Source organism: Pelophylax lessonae (genome assembly GCF_965119305.1).
Source record: "Pelophylax lessonae genome assembly, chromosome: 4".
Classification (NCBI taxonomy): domain Eukaryota; kingdom Metazoa; phylum Chordata; class Amphibia; order Anura; family Ranidae; genus Pelophylax; species Pelophylax lessonae.
This window is the reverse complement of record NC_138771.1, coordinates 183759048-183776709: the sequence shown is the minus strand read 5'-3', so window position 1 is coordinate 183776709 and position 17662 is coordinate 183759048. Positions and strand designations below refer to the sequence as shown.

The window sequence follows — 17662 nt, the reverse complement described above, 5'->3', positions numbered from 1 at the left end:
AGGCTTACTCTTTTGTATTTCTCTTTTTTTTTTAATTATTATTCTAGTGCTGACAAGCACGGTGTCCTAATAGACATAAAATTATGTTTTGTTCAATCCTCTTTTGTGTTTGGTGGCATTGTGTGTGTGTGTGTGTGTGGGGGGGGGGGGAGGGTTGGATCATTTATTAGACCACGGAAGCCCCCTTTAAAATAGGGGGACCCTAGTTATCTGGTACATCCCCTAAATGAATAAGTAAGAGATAAACTGTACCCCTCATTACTTATTTAGAATGAAAGGAAAAAGGGCATGAATATGCCCTCCATTTTCCTCATGGGATAGTGACAGGGCAGAATAGGTGTAATAGGCTTTAGTTTAATAGGTATAGGGCCTCTGAGGTAATTAGGTCAATGAACTTTTGACCTGGCTACCTAAGGCTGCCTCCTTTTCCCACTCAAAACACTTGTATCTGGGGAGATTTAGTGTTCCCCTTGCTCTTCCCGCCCAAATCCCCCCTGTATCTGGGGAGATTTGGGCTTTCACCCCGCTTCCCGCTCAAAATTACCGCCTAAACCAGGGATCCTCAAACTACGGCCCTCCAGCTGTTGCAGAACTACACATCCCATGAGGCATTGTAAAATTCTGACATTCACAGACATGACTAGGCATGATGGGAATTGTAGTTCCTGAACAGCTGGAGGGCCATAGTTTGAAGACCCCTGGCCTAAACTGTCAGCCGGTTAGTTCTAGTTCGCACTTTAGGGCTATTTAAGGGGCTTCACTGCCGCCTAAAATCTCAGACCACCTCAAAAGAACAAGAAGAATCTCTTCCCCCCCCCCCTTGGCAGTCGAAAGTTTATTATTTGTGGGTCTCCTTTGTTTGTTGCAATGGGGGACGTTTTTCCATGATGTTTGGTTTATTAAGTAAAACAATGGATACATTTTTTAAGTGTATTTATTTATTTACAGCCTGGATCGTGGTGATCGGGTTGTTGTTACAGTGTTTATACATTCTTGATTGTGTTGAATTTTATATTTATCTTTAATACAAATAATAAACAGCTGCGGCCTATAATTATTTATCCAAAACAGATGGTGTGTGGTGTCTTATTTATTTTAGGTAATAATCTGATAATAATGTAAGGGGATCCGGTCTACTATCCCATACAAATACATAGTAAATAAACACCTGATGGGGACTACATGCAGAAAAAAACAAGGGGTCACCCTAAAAATACATAATGGAGACCCCATTCAAAACAAAATGGTGCGGGCCTCCAAAAAATCTATAACATAATTTTTGGTACTGTAATATGTGTAGTGCCCTTTACTGCTCATTCATTCTAAATACACAGACTGTACATAAAGTCCTTTAATGACAAAAAAACAAAACACAAAAATATTCCAAAGGTGTAAATCCATCATCAATCACATCATTAAACCCCAGGAATCCATTTTTCATAAATTACCAGGAACGACGATGAACCAAATACACAAGCATGGGGACCCTGTTCCTGACAGATTCTTGCCACATATGACAGCTCCAGATCAAGTGTAGAGAAGCAGGCAATTGAACCTGCCTTATGCCATATTTGGTCAATTACACCACCCAGGATACCCTCTGGCTTGTTTATTATGTAAAAGAAGGAGCCTTAAGTTTCAGGCCTCCTGGTGCCCTGGAAAGCTATGAGAAGTTCTGTGCAGGCACTGTCATCATGTCATGTAGCTTAATGCTGTGTAATACAATCTGCAAGTTTTAGGTGCAGATTCATAGTGAGAGTATGAGTGTTCCGATACACAATAACATATAATAATATTCAGTGACTTCGTAATATTTTGCAAGTAAGCAGTCACACAACAGATGTCAATCCTGCTGCATTTTCAATGAGCTCCCATTTTAAACTTTATTTTTACCAACACTTTTGTAAAACTGGTAGACTTGGTGTATTCTGTAAATACGGTGTATTTTTTACTTCTCATAACTTTACAGCTTTGTTGTTAGCTTTAAATTCAAATTAAAGTAATGTAATTATTGCTTTTTATGAACGTGACTATCTAATTTGTTGCAAGTATTTACAATTTTATATAAAATGTACTGGTTTACTTTTATTCGTGTTATGCTATACTGTTCATTATAAAACCCGAAATATCACATTATTAATCATAATTTCTACAGAAGGCACTTGCTCATAGGTTGATTAAGCATTGTTAACAAGAAATACTAAAAAATGAAATTGACTGAACCTAAATGAATGCAAACGAGCTCATTACGAGTGTCACTTTTAAGCTTTTGATCTGGAGGCCTTTGCTTACCTCAGATCTGAAGCATGCTCCCTAAACAGCTTGTATAGCTAATCCCAGGTTAAGCAGGTTCAACTTCAACAACTATTCTAGGAATTTTATTTCTCCTCTCTTGTATTCTCCAAACCTTCCTTAACCACTTTACCACCGGAGGATTTTGCTGTCTTCCGTCCAGGCCACTTTTTGCGATTCGGCGCTGTGCGACTTTAACTGACAATTGCGCGGTCGCGCAACGCCGTACCCAAACGAAATTTACGTCCTTTTTTTCCCACAAACAGAGCTTTCTTTTGGTGGTATTTGATCACCTGTGCGATTTTTACTTTTTGCGCTATAAACAAAAAAAGAGCGTTTATTTTGAAAAAATAACAATATTTTTAACATTTTTTTATATGAAATTCCCCCCAAAAAATATGTAAAAATCAATTTTTTTTAAAATTTTTGGCCAATTTGTTTTCTGCTACCTATGTTTGGTAAAAAAAATCGCAATAAGCGTATTTTGATTGGTTTGCGCAAAAGTTATTGCGTTTACAAACTAAGGGAAAGATTTCTGTCATTTTTGGTGTTTTTTTTTTTTAACGCGTAATGGCGGTGATCTGCGATTTTTTTTGCGGGACTGCGACATTGCGGCGGACAGATCGGACCCTTGACTGACATTTTTAAAACTTTTGGGGGTACCAGTGACATTACTGCAGTAATCAGTGCTATATATATGCACTGTTACTGTAAAAATGACACTGGCAGTGAAGGGGTTAATTTTATTGGAGAGGGAGGGGTTAATGTATGCCTAATGCTTACTGACGTGTTGGGGGGGAGGTGACTGTGTGACAGAAGGACAGATCGGATGTCCAGCTATGCTGAACAGTCCGATCTGTCACTCCCTGTCATTATGGAGATCCGCCCGCTGTGTTTACACACAGCGGGCGGATCTCCAGACTCGATCCCCGACGATCGGGTAAGAGCAGCGGCGATCGCCGCTGCTCCTCCCCTGGCCCGACTCCCGCTGTGAATGAAAACAGCGGGAGCGCGCCTCCGGCGGCGCGCGAGCGCCGCCTACAGGGGGAGGAGTCCAGCGACGTAGGTCTACGTCGCTGGACGGGAACGAGCCACTGTGCCGCAGTAGCAGCACAGTGGCCGGTGGTCAAGTGGTTAATAAAAGATTTTGGAAGTAACAATATTTTAACCACTGTACTAATATTTTTAATTTTTTTCTATCAATTTTATGTTATCATTAAAAAAATAACAGTAAATTTCACTTTTACAAAAATGTACTTTATATGGAATTCCGTACAAAGATTTTTTTTTTTTTTTAAGCGAAGTGAAAACCCCTTTACTGCTAACACATATGGGAGTCAAACTTTTGGCTCTCATACACAAGCAGTGCCACTTTGAATTGGTTACATGGCCCTCACAGAAGTTCATGTTTTGTTCTTTTATGCTTAGTAGAATGGCATTGAATAATAAAATTGCAGTTGTTGCAGTAGAGTTGTATGGTGGTAAAGGATAAATAAAGCAGAACATTTAAAGTTCAAGTGATGTCATTTATTGACTACATCATTGAACTAAGGATGAACGATTTGAATTGTGTTTGGTTTTCCCTTTCAATGATGATAAGTATAAATGATGCAATGAGTGATACAATTTTCTGAATATAAATAAGGACCATTTATACACATGTGTGGTAATACCTGTAAATAAAGTTTATGATATACATAGTAAACAGTCTCATTAGCAAGGAGTAGGCATTTGGCACAGAGATAAGGTGTCCTGACACATGTCATGCCCAAGATTAATTGATTGGTGATTGTGATCAGAGGCTTTTGGCATTTCTATACAGCTAGCAAAAAGGAAAGGGAACATTTTGCTATTCAAAGGTAACAATTTACTTCATTTTAAATCTTAGTGGCACATAACATTTTTTATCTCTGTTTAGGTCACAGTCCAAAGTCCTGAACATATTTATAGGTTTATAGTTCTACCTTCTTCTCTGTCCATATCTATTGAGGTTCCCCATGGGCACCATAAGATCAATAAGGTAATAATTCTACAAAAAATAGTGATCACACTGTAGGTTGTGACAGTGAGCAGATACAGTTATTAGAACGTTTCTTATTTCCCAAGCATAATGCTGAAGGACATTTTGCACCGATGGTTATTTTGGACATATTTGAGAATCTGTATAAAACATGACCCCTTATTTAGTGTTTCTGCTGTCCTCCTGGTATTAGTACCCCAAAAGCTGTTCTAGTCTGAGTAACTGCTGGTATGTGAAGCAATATGTTACAGAAAAAAATATTTTTCCACTCTGTCAACCTTATATAATATGTGGCAGAGTTTTTTTTAGGGATGCACCGAAATGAAAATTTTGGGCCGAAACCGAAACCGAAAATGCAGGATGCCATTGGCCGAAAACCGAAACCAAAACCGAAAATGACTTTTTCCCCCCAAAAAAATTAAAATAGATGGAACAGGGGCATACACCAAAAAACAGGCAGCAACGTACACCTGTCGCTGCCACCCTGTCACAGTATATGTACTGTGATGGGTTGGCAATAGGTTAATTTAATTACCAATGGTATTTGTATTATGCAGCATGAGGGGGTTAATTTATTACCACTGCTGGTCACTGATGCATTATTGACCGACCAGTGGCAGTTAATTAACCCCTTTGTGCTGCATTAGTGCAACCAGTATCAGTGTTAATTAATTAACTGCCACTGGTCGGTCAATAATGCAGCAGTGACAATACATTAACCCCCTCATGCTGCATAATTAATACAAATACCAATGGTAAGCTGCCTCAGCTATCACCCCCCCCCCCTTAGCTTAGGCTCAGCGTCCCTCTCCTACTCACTCCTCCAGTCACTGTGTCCATTATTCAAAAGTCCCGCCTCTGGCCGGCCACCCGCCTCCCGGTGATGTCACTTCTACTACGATCTGTCCATGAATGAACTGACAGACCGGGCGGCGAGCGGCTGCTAATAGCTGTCAGTATGTGAGCTTCACTTCTCTTCAATTCCCTGACAGTCCGGGCGGGAGGGCGGGGCGAGCGGCCGCTAATACATAGTACTATGTGATCCTTCCTGTCAGCTCAGCGGGACTATGACTGTGTGTGAATGAGATCTGATCTGACCTGACACCGGGCGGGGGGAGCAGCCGCTATTAGCTGTAACTATGTGAGCCTTTCACTTCCTTGTCAGGCATGTATCTCCGCTGACAAGGAAGTGAAAGGCTCACATAGTTACAACTATTAGCGGCCGCTCCCCCCGCCCCCCCGCCCGGTGTCAGGTCAGATCAGATCTCATTCACACACAGTCATAGTCCCGCTGAGCTGACAGGAAGGATCACACAGTTCTATCTATTAGCGGCCACTCGCCCCGCCCTCCCGCCTGGTATGTCCATTCATAATGCACAGATCGTAGTAGGGACATCATTGAGAGGCAGGTGGCCGGCCAGAGGCGGGACTTTTAAAACCTGCCCTGCGCTGCGCCCTCCTCCTTCCTCACGGTGGCCATATTAATTTCGGCACTGTTAACTAATTTTCGGCCGATAATTTCGGTGGCCGAAATTTCGGTGCATCCCTAGTTTTTTTGCATTTGTTAGGAATTCTAGGTATGGGTTGTATATGGCAATCATTGAATTACTGTTCCATTTGTGGGTCTGCTTAAAATGTGGAGAGGTTAGTTCTTATGACACAGATTGTTTTCTAAATTTAAGCCTTAGAGGCGGTTCACACTACCGCGACCAGAAAGTCGCCCCATGAAGGAGCGACTTTTTAGCGTGACTTTGAAGAGACTTGTTTAGAGACTTGTAAGAGACTTGTAAGAGAATTGTGCACTACTTTGAAGAGACTTAAATGATAGGCGACTTTGTCTGTGGGGAATGCCAGGCTAATCTTTTTCTTCTTCCTGGAAAGTCTGATAACAGGTCACTTGAAAATAGATAAGGAAGAAAGGAAAGACACTGCTCCAGGTGTATAGTGTGTGGTGATTGCCAGGAGATAGGATATCCAGTAGAGTGCTGGCCCTGGCCCGCCTTCGTGGGAACACTTGTAGGAAAAGAAATAGCCGCACATCCAGGGATTCCAATAGGTTTCAAATACCTTTATTTCCAAAAAGTTGCAAGTGATGACACCAAAGACACCAGCATGAAGTCTCGTAGATGCGTTTCACACATACATCTTGTGCTTAATCATTACAATGACTGTAGCTGACTATAGATCTTAAATAGACCGCCCCAATGAAAACAGGTGTACCGGGGTCGGTAACAATCAGCAGTTGTGCACAACTCGATTAATCACCTAGCCTCAGCCCCAAAGGGCATCTCAGCGGTGATTTAAATATAAAAATCAAGCTGAAGGTCCAGCCCATCGTGTGTACCATGAACTCACCCATACACACAAAGACCTGGACCAACAATCACACAGAAAAACGTTTAAAAAAACGTTTAAAAAAAACTTTAAAAAAAAATGTGTAAAAAATACCAATGAAAATCATTGGAAAAAATTGGAATACATACAACGTAACAAACAGAGAAGAATAATGACTATAACAAATGTAAGAACCTTTGTATAGTATGTGTATGTACCTGTATGTCGGTATACACACACACATACCTGAATACACTTCCTACATGAATATACAAAAATAGATAAGGATCTGACTTAGAGGCAACTCCCATTGAAGTCTATGTGCACAAGTCGGATAGAGGTTGCCTTGAAGTAGTACAGGAACCTTTTCTAAAGTCAGAGCGACTTCAGTAGTGCATATTAACCACTTGCCGACCGCCGCACGACTATCTACGTCGGCGGTCAGCCCCTCACAGGCAAACTAACGTAGGGCTACGTTGCTTGCTTGTGAGGGTCTAGGGAGCGAGCGCGCGCCCCCCGGGGCGCGCTCCCGCTCCCGCGTGGTCACGGACCCCCCCGCGCGTGTGACCAGCGGACCCGATGTCCGCCGGTCACTCGGCGATCGGCGGGGGAGAGGGAGAATGTCAGGCAGCTTGTGTAAACAAACTGCCTGTCATTCTCCTCGCTGCAAAGACACTGATAAAACGGATCTGGTATGTAGATCCGTTGATCAGTGTCCTTACAGCTAGAGCCACAGCCAATCACAGTAGAAACCACGCCCCTAGGGACACACACAGCCCCTCCCTTCCAAATAAAGTTAACCCCTTCACTACCAGTGTATTTTTACAGTAACAGTGCATATATATAGCACTGATTACTGTAGAAATGTCACTGGTAACCCCAAAAGTGTCAAAAATGTCAGTCAAGGGTCCGATCTGTCCGCCGCAATGTCGCAGTACCGCAAAAAAAATCGCAGATCGCCGCCATTACGCGTTAAAAAAAAAAACAACAAAAATTACAAAAATCTTTCCCTTTGTTAGTAAACGCGATAACTTTTGCGCAAACCAATCAAAATACGCTTTTTGCGATTTTTTTTACCAAACATAGGTAGCATAAAATAAATTGGCCGAAAATTTTTAAAAATTTTGATTTTTACATTTTTTTTTGGGGGAATTTCATATAAAAAAATGTGAAAAATATTGCTATTTTTGCAAAATTGACGCTCTTTTTTTGTTTATAGCGCGTGATCAAAAAATCGCACAGGTGATCAAATACCACCAAAAGAAAGCTCTGTTTGTGGGAAAAAAAGGACGTCAAATTCGTTTAGGTACAGCGTCGCACGACCGCGCAATTGTGCGTTAAATTCACGCAGTGCCGAATCGCAAAATACCCCCTGGTCGGAATGGGGGTAAAATCTTCCGGGGCTTAAGTGGTTAAGAGGGCTCTCATTCATTTACATTGAATTTGTGATGACAAGAGACTTGGGGCGACTTGAGGGCACACAAGTCGTGTCCCAAGTCGGAGTAGTGTGAACCGGCTCTTAGTATTAGATTGTAGCTTTGTTTTTTAAACAACTCCTCTTAAGGTGTTGCAAGCGATGACTTCTCTCTGTTAAAAGCCATATATCTAAATGAAAATGATAAATAGGGAAATGCATGCACATTTTAACTCCCTTATTTACTGCTCATGCATGCTGTTGTACACATGATTTCTTATATCAGAAAAAAAATAGTCTTTGGTTATACTTTATGAATGTCTGCTAGGTCTGCCTCCATAGATCAATGTAACCAATTTGTGATCAGAAAGAAAGTCCAAAGGATTTTTCATCAAATTTCTTATGTGGATGCTTCATGCAGCAACAATCAAAAACATAAATAATTTATGTAAGATAATTGTTTCTAGGGGGTGTATTGGGTTGATTTACTACAGGCAAAGTGTAATCTACAGCAGATGTAAGTGAAGTTTAGACCTGTACTATTGGCTTTTGTAAAATAGTGGTCACTAAAGACTACAATAATGTTTTTCACATTTTGATTGCAGGTTGTAACATTTCAGTACCAGATGTAAATTTTGGAGGAGGTTCACTTTTTTTCCTGATTGTCCAGAATTTTCAGAATGTCCAGAATTTTCATATTTAGGGCACTATACTGTATATGTCATTTTACAAAGCAACAGCATACTGCCATTCTCCCGCTACCAATCATGCATAATCAATCGATTTACCCTTTCCTGCAGTGTTCCATGAAGCCTCATGTGTCTCTAGAAAGGTTTAGCTGAAATTAGGAGTTAGGTCCAGGTAATGAGATCATGCTGAGAACTGGAGGCAGTAGGAGGTTGGCTGTAGCTGCTACTACAAATATTTTTGCATTCCCTTTGATTTTCAAAACTTGCCTAAAAAATTCATGACAGCAGATGTCTGGTAATGTTCTGTTTTGAGTTCGGCCTCATGCGAACTGGATGTTTAGCCTTGGTACATGATGCTTTGGTATTCAGCTGAGGTTGGAGGGCACGGGCAGACCGTCCAACCTTGCTGCTGGCAGCCTGTCAAACTGTATTTATTAAAGGCATATAGACTGAGTGCTTTGCAAAGTGCAGTTGAATTCTGCAAGTGCAATTGCTCCAGAGCTTAGTAAATGAGAAGAAGCTCTGCTGACTTCCATCATCCAATCACATGCAAGCAAAAATGCTGTCTTTTTATTTCCCTTGCATGTGATCGGGTATTCTTTGCAAAGTGAATCTTCATTTCATTTACTAAGCTGTGAAGCAATTTCACTTGGAGAGTGCAACTGCACTTTGCAAGGTGCACAGTCTATGTGCCTTTAGTAACTGACAACTGCTGTGGCTGGGTCAGGATGGGCAGTAAACCTAGCAGTATGTATTTTTAGAGCAGTGTGCACTCCTACCTGGGTCTGTAGTACCCTAAATGAAAGTACCACTGAATGTACCACCCAGCCCTGTCCCAGTAGCTATCAGGCTCTCATAGAGCTTGACAGGTTGCCGGCAAGGGGCCTGGATGGGTATCCATGCCTTACAACAGCAGCTAAATGCTGAAGCTTCATGTACCAGGCTAAACACCCAGTGTACATGAGGCCAGTCTCCGCACAGAACACCACCAGACATCCGTTGCCATAGCTTTTTAAGGCAATTTTCGAAAATCCTAGCCGAAATGTACAGCTCATAAACATCAATTTAAAATTTGGTTGTTTAGTAATTACATAAGGTATGTTTTTACCCAGGAGAAAAAAGTAAAGAAAATAGAAAAGTCAGACATATGCTGCGGCTGGACAGGCCTGGAGTGGGGCACTCAGCGTTACTTTAAATTTAGGATAATATGCACCCAAGGACAACTGACCTGAGATGCAGACTGCTTGTGTTCTGGGCATTCGTTTCTAGGTGCACACTGCTCTAAACATACAAACTGGTGTACTGCCCAGCCCCCCCCCCAGCCACAGCAGCTGTCAGAGTCTCATAGAGTTTGACAGTCTGCTGGCGGTGGGGCTGGACGGTGTGCCAGAGATTCATATACCAGGGCTGAAAACCAAATGTGCATGAGGCCTTCAGAAAACTGCCTTCAAGCTGATGTAATTGCTTTCAATCGTCTGTACTTGTAATGCTTACAGGGGTATTGGGGATGCAGCGCTTTCCCTATTTCCTACATCACTGGGAATGATCAAACAACTAGGGCAGGCAGACCATCCCCTCAACAGTCAGTTTGAGAAAGTTATGGGGGGCGACTTTTCTAATTAACTTTAAAACAGCAGAAGCACTGTGAGAATACCTAAAACCCTTAAACTCTAAATAACTGACCTAAGAAGAATGTTTTTCCTCAGCTAGTATTTCACTTTAACATACATTTATCATTCAAAAAATAAATACATGAACAAGAAACCAATGGGAATTTACAGTGTTTGGCTTCTTTCACACGGCCGCTCCGTATGTCCGCAAATCATCCTATTTTTTGCGGATGATTTACGGACATAATGTAAGTCTATGGCATTGCGGATGTCAGCGGAATACCATCCTCTGACATCCGATTTGCCTCCTTTCAGTTCTGTTCCGTTTTTTGGAACGGAACAGAACCCTATTTTTTCATCCGTTCAAAAAATGGAAAGGAAGCAAAATCGGATGTCAGAGGTGTCATCCGCTGACATCCGCAATGCCATAGACTTACATTATATCCGCATATCATCCGCAAACGGATGGGATGATATGCGGACATACGGAGCGGACGACACAAGTGTCATCCGCTCCGTGAAAAAAAAAAAAAAAAAGTCCCGCAATGGAGAATAAATCCGGAGCGGCCGTGTGAAAGAAGCCTTAATGTCTCTCAGCGCAGAACTCATGTAACTAAAATAAGCCATAAAAAAATGACATGCTGTAACAGCAGTATTGCCTGCTGCATCTGTTAACGTTGTATCTAAAAGTACTGTTATGTTTTTGCTGTTGCTCTGTTGGAGTAGCTGTTTTAGAGAAGACAGACAACGTAACCACAATATGGCTGTAACGGTACCCCCATGGAGAATGCAGCTGGTAAGTTGGCCTGAAGAGCCAAAGCATATCTTTTCATGCTTATATTATTCACATAGTATATCGCCCATGCTATCAAACATTGCCAGCTTTAAAATAGGACAATAGTATGTAATTGCAAAGGCTGAAAGGATTTGGAGGGATAGAGTAATTTAGGACCGTATCCAAAAGCTATCATCTGTAATCTGAAAACCATTTCTTTAGATACAGAAGAAGAATAAAATATTTAGGGGATGAACTGAAAGATTGCTAACCAGCCTTTCTTTGCCATCCATTATCCATGCTTGCCTCCCTTTTCTTTTTGAGATTTTGTAACCCTGCAGAAATGCATTTATGATGAGTCAATAATTATAAGAGCTAACTGTTTTGAATGGCTGGCTCAGGCAAAATTATGCTGCAAATGATTTTCTTACAGTTGAACTGAATAAACGTTCTGTCCCTGCCTGGGTTTATATATGGTTAGCCACTGAAAAGAAAAAGTAGAAAATATGTCAGCTGTTTACTGTAAGGAAATTATTATACATTTAAAGCCCAACTCTACCTTTGTAATAAAATTAAAAACGAATGCCTCGTACACACGCAACGATTGTTGGCCGTGAATTTTCGGCCAACGTCCGATCGGCCGATTTTCGGCTTGTTAGTATGATGCTTCCGACAACCGACTGCGACTTTTCGGCCGAACAAAATCTGGTGTGCATGCTATAAAATTTTTGTTGGCCGTCAACAGAACGGCCGGTTTTTCGTCAGTCAGTACAGATTTTGGCAGACAAAAATGTGATGAGCAAGACTGGGCATGCTCAGAGAAGAAAAAACACACGAAAAGTAAACCAGCACATGACATCACTTCTGAAGTAGATTTTTGTTGGCCGCTAAAATTCGTGTGCAGTCTAGAGCACATTTCAACCAACACAACAACACTGGACAAAAGACGGCCGATCGGTCGGCCGATAATCGTTGTGTGTGTGTACGAGGCTTAAGTAGGCTCGTAGTCTTACCACTCTGTGATACAGAACTTTACTTCTCTACCAGGCTGAATGATAGGCAGGGCCATTTAACCACTTTCTGAAAGCAAAGGTCATTATGGAAGCTGTATCATCGTGCCAACTTTGGCTTACAGTACTACTGAAGTGTCTGCTTGTTATTAAAGATTTTAAACAAGTTACAGTGGTTCCAGTGGGCATTTTGTTCTCTGCTCAGAGAGTTTATTTGACTACAGAACAAAGAAAATGGTAGGTGGGGCCAGAAGGACACGGCAAGGTAAAGAGACAAGAAAAAGGGAATGAAAGCTTATTCAATTTAATAGAATAAATAGGGAATGGGAACTTTATTACCAAAAGTATTGGGACGCCTGCCTTTACAGACATATGAACTTTAATAGCATTCCCAGTCTTAGCCCATAGGGTTCATTATTGAGTTGGCCCACCCTACGCAGCTATAACAGCTTCAACTCTTCTGGAAAGACTTCCACAAGGTTTAGGAGTGTGTCTATGGGAATGTTTGATCATTCTTCCAGAAGCACATTTGTGAGGTCAGGCACTGATGTGGACGAGAAGGACTGGCTCGCAGTCTGCACTGTAAATCATCCCAAAGGTGTTCTTTTGGGTTTAGGTCAGGACTCTGCAGGCCAGACACGTTACTCTACCCAAAACTCACCTATCCATGTCTTTATGGACCTTGCTTTGTGCACTGGTGTGCAGTCATGTTGGAATAGGAAGGGGCCAACCCCAAGCTGTTCTCACAAAGCTGGGAGTATGAAATTGTCCAAAATGTCTTGGTATGCTGAGGTCTTAAGAGTTCCCTTCACTGGAACTAAGGGGTCAAGCCCAACACCTGAAAAACAACCCCACACCATAACCCCCCCCCCCCCACACCAAATTATTTGGATCATTGCACAAAGCAAGGTCTATAAAGACATGGATGAGCGACTTTGGGGTAGAAGAACTTGACTGTCCTGCACAGAGTCCTGACCTCAACCCAATAGAACAGCTTTAGGATAAATTAGAGACAGTGAGACAGGCCTTTTCGTACACGTCAGCGCCTGACCTCACAAATGCGCTTCTAGAAGAATGGTCAAACATTTCCATAGACACACTCCTAAACCTTGTGAACAGCTTTTCCAGAAGAGTTGAAGCTGTTATAGCTGCAAAGAGTGAGCCAGCTCAATGTTCAACCCTACAGATTAAGACTAGGATGCCATTAAAGTTCATGTGCGTGTAAAGGCAGGCGTCCCAATACTTTTGGGACATATAGCAAAAGATCTTGAATATTAAAGGGGATCTGAATTTTTTAGAGGAATTAGTCACAGCAATAAAAGTTTAAGGGGCTATTATTTGCAGTATCTAATTCCATTCATAAAACAGCTGGGACAAGAGTAAAGGCCGTACACACGATACGAAAATTGGAAGGAAAATTTCGTCCGACGAATGATCTGACAATTTTCGGATTGTAAGTATAGTGCTTTCGACAGCCGATTACGAAATTTTCGGACGACAAAAACTGGATGTGCAGGCTATAAAATTTGTATCGTACGTCAACACAACGTCCGATTTTCGTTTAATTAGTACAGTTTTCGTCTGAACACAATTGTAAGAGCAAGACTAGGCATGCTCAGAAACGAAAGAACACATACAAAACAATTCAAAACATGACATCACTTCTGAAGTTGAATTCTGTCATACGGGAGTTTTCGTATGAAAGTAACCTCTTCACAAAAAAACGGACGACAGATCTTTCGATAATCTGATCGTGTGTACGAGGCTTTAGAATGTGGGGACTAAAAGTATTGAACAGGATTCCAGCGAGGACATCCACAAACATTTTATATACATATCTCCCACTGTTTTTTTCAGAGATAATTCCCGGGAGAACACTTTTAAAGTACACAACTCTGTAAAGCATCTTTAAAACATCCAATACTAAGCTGAGCTCTTTAATTTCAAAAACAGAACTAAAAATATGAAGATGAACAACTCACTTCTGAATATATTCTGATGTGAGGAAGTGTACTGATTGGCTCAACAATCCCCATTTTCAAATAAAACCTTTCTGAATTTATTACATATCTTATTTTAGACCCAGTGGTTTCATCACTGGGTCACTGTGATTTCATCTACACAATGCAGGCCTAGGGTGACAGCTGGGAGGGTCTGTACATCATTTCCTGAAAGTTGAGTTTCCATGAGTAAAAAACGACATCCAATGAATGAAAGAGGAAAGCCTGGAACAGATAGGTGGGGAAAAGGGCCCATATAATGTCGGACATCCTCCAGCCTGGAAAAAAGGCGGGTTCTATCTGACTTGCTTCAGCTTTTAACCCTCCTCTTATGTTAGAATTCCGTTACTATCCATGATGTTAGGGTCAGTTTTGACCCGTGTTTTAAATCAGCCATAAAATACCCTCTGAATAATTATTTATCATCAAATTTGTTTCTTACCTCTTGGTTACCTTGTTAGGCTTCTTTATCCTTGAAAAGATTGGTTTTAATATTTTTGGTGTGACCCCTAGACCTTACTTTTGATAGCATACCTCTCATTGTCAAATTTAAAAAATGGTAAAATAAAGTCAGCAACTCTGAAATGAATTTGTCCTATGTTTCTTCACTTTATTTAGAGAAGCAGACAAGCAGGAAAAGAGATAGGCCCCTCCCTAACTACAGCTCACAGGGTTGAGAGGTGATTGGCTGTCACTGTTACTAAGCAGAGAGAGTGTTTATGATTTCAGTTTTGGAACTTATTAGTGTCCTAAAATCCTATATTATAACTGGGTCAGAATTGACCCTAACACCATGAACGTCTTAATTTTCACCACAGTATTTTATAATTTAGTGAAAAGGATTATTTTTCTATTACATTGTTTAAATAGAGGTTCCTGACAAAGTAAAAAAATCTTGATGCAATAAACAAATTTATGTGATACTTATAGACATTCAAAACCTGAAAACGGGTCAGTTTTGACCCTAACACAGGAGGAGGGTTAATACACACTTTGCAGAAGCTCACAGTGTGCAGAGAAATCAGAGCATACAATTTTATGACATGGCACGAGCCTGTACAACTGTGCAAGACTGAAGGTAAGGCTGGAGTTTAGAAATTCCTCTTGCTCACTGTCATTTCATTTTTTGAAATAGCAAATTGTTAAAACTATCATGACTACAGATGATATGCGATCAAGGCAAGTGTTACTGTTTATGTAATAAATATTCTGCATTTTAATGTGCAATCGGAAACGTATACATTTGCAAAATTGTACAACTAATCAGGCTTTTTGTCCCATTGTCAGTATCCTTGAATACAAATGTAGGAATCCAGTGCAAGATATTATACTAAGTACAAGATGCTATGGAGAACATACAAGATTATACTCCTTGCTGCTTCTGTGCCTAGTCATGCACCTGTTTCTATAGACACCCACAAATTAGCACAACGACATGTTGATTGCAGGTAGAGCAAATACTTGTATAATGTCACTGACAGCTTAATCTGCCGTGAGCAGAACAGAAAAGAAAACAATAATCATAATCATTTTGGGGTGATTGGATATTATAACATATTTGTATGTGATAATAACTCTTCCAAAACATTGTTGGGTGGAGAGAACAGCTGATGTGTTAATATGGGTGTTAGAGCCGGTTCACACTAGTGCGACTTGTCAGGCGACTTGTCAGCCTGACAAGTCACGCTCCCTCGCGGTCCATTGACCGCTACAGGACCCGTTCTAATAGGAGCGATACAAGTCGCTCCGACTTAGAAAAATAGTCCTGTACTAATTTGGGGCGACCTCGGAGCGACTTGCATAGACTTCCATTATGTGAAGTCCCTGCAAGTCGCTCCGAAGTCGTGGTGCATGGGAATGCACAAGTCGCCCCGAAGTAGTAAGGAGTCGTGTCGCCTCAGTGTGAACCGGCTCTTATATCTCTGTTTTTTTTTTTCAGCAATCTGTTTTTCAAGTTTCTAATCAAAACATTACCAGAAAAACAAAAAAATGGAGAAAAATAGAATGGTTTACGAGAAGGGGGGTTGATTTTATTTAGATACTCCTTTCCTCCCCACTAAATCGTTTCTAATATCTTCTCCTACTCACACACATCTTTGTACTATTTCTTTGGGACTCTGATGGCAATCTGTACTGTACCAAAGTTGCAAGGACAACCCACTAGCTGTTACAATGTCATCTCTGTATCTCTGTTAAAGTGTTACTAAACCCAGGGCCCTGTATTCACTAGATCTGGTCTCCCACAGTACGCAGGACATGGAAATGCAATTGTTTTAGTACATATAAACTGCAAAATACCTTTTCTCATCAGTAGTATATAGCAGTCTTGGGACTGTTTTGTGTGTTTTGTTAAAGCTTGTAGGAGGAATTTCATTCTCCTCTTACTGTCCTATGAGGCTGCAGGACCCCTGACCCTCTGTCTGGACAGTGTTGATTAGCTCTGTGCTGATCACATGCACTCTCCCAAGAACAATAATAAAAAATAAAACACGTCCAGCAATACACACCAAACTGAGCATGTGTAGCTTGCTCCCCAGCCTTTGTTCTATCAGGAAATGGTTTGGGGACAGTGTAAGAAGGGGAGGAACAGAGGAGACTGAATCAAACAGCCTTTTTACACAATGCAGAGGATTAACCCCTTAGGTTCCACAGTGAGTATAACAAGCATGCTTTACTGCATATACTGACTGATTTTACTGTTGTGGGTTTAGTAACACTTTAACGTTTGAACCCCTTCATGACAGAGGGTAAAACAAATTCTAACACTGGAACACAGTTTTGCAACTTTGACAAGTGTTGGTAAAACTGTTCACATCATAACTGCTTAGTAAATCCAGATGTCTTGTTTCTTTTCAGGACAGTTTGGGATCTGATTTGGTGGTAAACGGTAATGTATATTTCCTAATTTTGACACTGACACTGATACTAAAAAAATAAAATTCTAATCCTACCTAAAATACCCAGGCCATGATCTTTAACCCCTAACTTTGACACTGACAACTGACTGTGACCATGACCGTTGATGCTAAACTTGACCCTAACACTACCCTAACCTAAATCAAACCCCGATTTAGGTATTTTTTTTGTCTTTGTCTACACTTTTCTCCTCTAGCAAGGAGAAAAATACAATCTATCTTTTCCTCCACTTAAGAGCAGAAAAAACAACAGGGATGGGCTGAACAGTGACTGATCACTGTGACAGCCAATCAGAGGGTATCATAGCAACCAGGTGTGTAGTACAAAGCTCTTGATGAGCTCAGTTTCTGTGCTGGGAGTGCGCTGTTTTTATTATTTACCTTTTAGGATAAAGGTTTCAACCAAATTAATAAAGCTAATTATTTTAGGCATCCCTATCATTGTGTAGAACCCTACAGGGTAGGTGCTAGGTAAAAGTATAGTGGGCTTTGGCTGCTTAACAGCAGGGCCATTATTTTAGCTGGGCTGTCATGTTTTCCAGGTGTGTCTGCTGAGAGGGGAGTCTCCCTACTGGCTCCATGAGAGGATTCTCATTGGGCAGT

The 17662-nt window shown here is 41.1% G+C and overlaps 1 protein-coding gene across 1 annotated transcript in view; it reads right to left on the bottom strand.

Moving 5' to 3' along the window:
* Window positions 1–17662, bottom strand: part of PCLO (piccolo presynaptic cytomatrix protein) — a 307080-nt gene that overhangs the window by 195210 nt on the left and 94208 nt on the right. The window lies entirely within an intron of this gene.